Genomic DNA, 4,456 nt, shown 5'->3' with positions numbered 1-4,456 from the left:
CAAGGGAGGAGCGCTACTCTTTGTGCAAAGAAAATAAGCCAAAATGACTCTCCCAAGGTTCGAACTCAAGGCATCACACTCCAAGGTGGGGCGCTACACAAGGAAAGAAGGGAAGCTCAGTTCATTTTTCAAACTGAGCGCTACTCTCCCCCACTCCCCACACTTTGGCACACCAAGGAGCAAGTGAGATGCACAAATTGGCATGCCACAAGCAAATAGAGAGCTCGGTTCACTTAATCAACTGAGTCGTTCCCTTGGAGTAGCACCCATGGTCCAAAATTCAATTAAAAATCAAATTGGATTCAATTCTTCATCAATTGAACCAAGGCCAACTGGACCCATCTCTTTTCAAATCCAAAGCAAAGCAAAGCCCACATCATCACTCAAAGGCACAAGAACAAGTTAGCTTAGGAATTTATTTTAATTATAATTTTGTTTAGAATTTCATTTTTTATTTTTATTTTCATTTTGTGAAAAGCCTATATAAGGCATCATTTTCATCTTTGTTAAAGGCTGGCTCCACTAGGGAGCATTAGGATTAGAGAGCTCTTTCTTTTAGTTTTCCTTGCTTTGTTTTGAATTTTGGATCAAGAATTGAAGGAATTCTGTTTCACTTGATCTGAAATCTCTTTGTTCTTCTTCTGCATTGAATCTGAGTTTCCTTTATTGTTTTCATCTTCTTTTTCTTCTGCAAATTGTTCTCTGTTGAATCAAGGAAGGGCTTGAGATCTAGACTTGTTTTCTAGTCTCTTTGATCCCCTGAGATCTTGAATTTCTTTTCTGAATTTCACAATTGAGTTGAATTTTCTTTTTGTCTTGATCAAGTGAGCAATTGAGCTCTTGGCTTTCCTTCTGCTTTTACTGTTTCATTGAAATTGTTAGTTTCACTTTGAGATTTGAGAAATGATCTATGTCTCTTTGTTGCATCTCATTGCTCCTAATTTAATTTCCTGCACTTGTGTTCTTCTGCAATTTACATTTAAGCTACTGTGACCTTGAATTTACTTTTCCTGCAATTTAATTTCCTTGCAATTGTTCTAAGCTTTGATCTACTGCTTTCATTTAATTTTCCTGCACCCACTTCCCTTTACATTTCCTGCAATTTACATTTCTTGTCATTTAAGTTTCTACAATTTATATTTGTTGCTCTTTAAGATTCTGCAATTTTACTTTTTTGCATATTTAAATTCACTATAATTTCTTTTCTGTTGGCTACATTTCACATAATTCACTCAATGTTAGCTTGACTAAACTAATCACCCACTAAAGTTGCTTGATCTATCAATACCTATGGGATCGACCTCACTCTAAGTGAGTTATTACTACTTGATGCGACCCGGTATACTTTCCGGTGAGTTGTGTGTTTGGAATTTGTTTTCCACAAAAACATCATCAGATTAGAGCCAGGGAACATGCAGAGACAGAGGAACAATTCATTCCACACAATTTCAAGTTTTTAGATCTAAATTTACTCCTCCCTTAGGTTTCTCACTTGAACATTCATAAATTAGGATTTTGAAGAATTTTGGCTTTAACTTTTGAGAAGAGTCTACCTCCGGTACTGGTCATCATAGTTTGTTATTTACTTTTCATTTACTCTTCCATATTCTTAATTTGTCCAGAGTTGACATTGGATTATTTTTTATAGTTTATTAATACAAGACTATTTCTACTTTTAATTAATCTCTTTCATTATTATTTATTATGTATTCTCTTATTTCTCCCATTGATTTTGTGAAGTCTACAATTACGATTATGGAGTAGTCCCCCAACTTGATTGGGAGATGATTAAAAGGAGAACCTTGAGTTAGAATACTCAAGAGTTCAATTGTAATTGGTTCATTGTTGGTTGGCTTGTTAGTCACTAACTCTAATCCTTTCCAAGGGAGAGGATTAGGACTTGTGAATAGAAATTGACTTTTAATTTGACTTTCCTTCATTCGTTGAGGGTTAACTAAATGTAAACAATGACTAATTATTAATTGCTCTTGATAAAATTCTAACAAGGATAGAACTTCTAATTAATCTTCTCCCGGTCAAGATTTTATTTAAATCATATAAATTCCCTAATTTAATTTTCTGTTTATCAAATTCAAAACCCCTTTTGAAAACCTCTGATTGATAAAATAGCATATCTTCCTGCAACTCGTTGGGAGACGATCTAGGACTCATACTCCCAGTATTTTATTTCTAAAATTTGTTACAACCCTTTTCTAAATTGACGAGTGGATTTTTTGCCGGTTAAGAACTGTACTCGCAACTCCATTTTTCTAATTAATTCTTAATCTGCCAATTTCCGCTCACGTCAATTTTTGGCACCGTTGGCGGGGAGTTACAATAGTGTGCTAATTTATTGATTGGAATTTATTTAATTGCATTTTTTTATTTTTGTTACTATGAGCTGCTGGTGCACGAATTTGCAATCCGTACAACTAACCAGCAAGTGCACTGGGTCGTCCAAGTAATACCTTACGTGAGCAAGGGTCGATCCCACGGAGATTATTGGTTTGAAGCAAGCTATGTTTATTTTATTAATCTTAGTCAGGATGCCAATAAGGTTATTTGGATTTAATTGTAAGAAGTAAAAGTGTTTGGAATAAGTAATTGTTACTTTATTAATGGATGATATGTTGGAGTTTTGGAGATGCTTTGTCCTCTGAATTTCTACAATGTAATATTCAACTCAATTGTTTGTAAAGTTCCATCCATGGAAAGTTGTATGTAGGGTGTCACCATTGTCAGTGGCTACTTCCCATCCTCTCAGTGAAAACGGTCCAGATGCTCTGTCACAGCACGGCTAATCAGCTGTTGGATCTCTATCATGTTGGAATAGGATCCATTGATCCTTTTGCGTTTGTCATCACGCCCAGCAATCGCGAGTTTGAAGCGCGTCACAGCCATTCAATCCTTGAATCCTACTCGGAATACCATAGACAAGGTTTAGACTTTCTGGATCCTCAAGAGTGGCCGCCATCAGTTCTAGCTTATACCACGAAGATTCTGATTAAGGAAGCTAAGAGATGCTCATTCAATCTGATGTAGAACAGAGGTGTTTGTCAGGCACACGTTCATGGATTGAGGAAGGTGATGAGTGTCACAGATCATCACCTCCTTCACAATTAAGCACGAATGAACATCTTAGATAGGAACACACACACGTTTGAATGGAGAAATAGAAACAATTGCATTAATTCATTGAGACGCTGCAGAGCTCCTCACCCCAACAATGGAGTTTAGAGACTCATGCCGTCAAAGTGTATAAAATTCAGATCTGAAAAATGTCATGAGATCCAAAATAAGTCTCAAAAAGTTGTTTAAATAGTAAACTAATAACCTAGGTTTACAGAAAATGAGTAAACTATGATAGATAGTGCAGAAATCCACTTCTGGGGCCCACTTGGTGTGTGCTGGGGCTGAGACTTAAGCCTCTCATGTGCTTGGGCTGTTTCTGGAGTTGAACGCCAAGTTGTAACGTGTTTTGGGCGTTGAACTCCAACTTGTAACCTGTTTCTGGCGCTGGACGCCAGACTGCAACATGAAAATGGCGTTGAACGCCAGTTTACGTCATCTATCTTTGTGCAAAGTATGAACTATTATATATTTCTGAAAAGCGCTGGATGTCTACTTTTCAACCCAATTGAGAGCGCGTCAATTGGACTACTATAGCTCCAGAAAATCCATTCCGAGTGCAGGGAGGTCAGGATCCAACAGCATCAGCAGTCCTTTTTCAGCCTAAATCAGATTTTTGCTCAGCTCCCTCAATTTCAGTCGAAAAATACCTGAAATCACAGAAAAATACACAAACTCATAGTAAAGTCCAGAAATATGATTTTTGCCTAAAAACTAATGATATTCTACTAAAAACTAATTAAAACATACTAAAATCTACATGAAATTACCCGCAAAAAGCGTATAAAATATCCGCTCATCACAACACCAAACTTAAACCGTTGCTTGTCCCCAAGCAACTAGATAAATAAAAGAGGATAAAAAAAAGTCAAGAAGCAATAATATCTCAGAGTTTTAAGTGAAGCCCAGATTCTAATTAGATGAGCGGGACTAGTAGCTTTTTGCCTCTGAACAGTTTTGGCATCTCACTTTATCCTTTGAAATTCAGAATGGTTGGCATCCATAGGAACTTAGAATTCAGATAGTGTGATTGATTCTCCTAGTTTATCATGTTGATTCTTGAACACAGCTACTTTTATGAGTCTTGGCCGTGACCCTAAGCATTTTGTTTTCCAGTATTACCACCGGATACATAAATGCCACAGACACATGACTGGGTGAACCTTTTCAGATTGTGACTCAGCTTTACTAAAGTCCCCAGTTAGAGGTGTCCAGAGCTCTTAAGCACACTCTTTTTCTTTGGATCACGACTTTAACCACTCAGTCTCAAGCTTTTCACCTGGACCTGCATGCCACAAGCACATGGTTAGGGACAGCTTGATTTAGC

This window comes from Arachis duranensis, chromosome 7 (assembly GCF_000817695.3).
Source record: "Arachis duranensis cultivar V14167 chromosome 7, aradu.V14167.gnm2.J7QH, whole genome shotgun sequence".
Taxonomy (NCBI): Eukaryota; Viridiplantae; Streptophyta; class Magnoliopsida; order Fabales; family Fabaceae; genus Arachis; species Arachis duranensis.
This window is presented reverse-complemented; position numbering follows the sequence as displayed.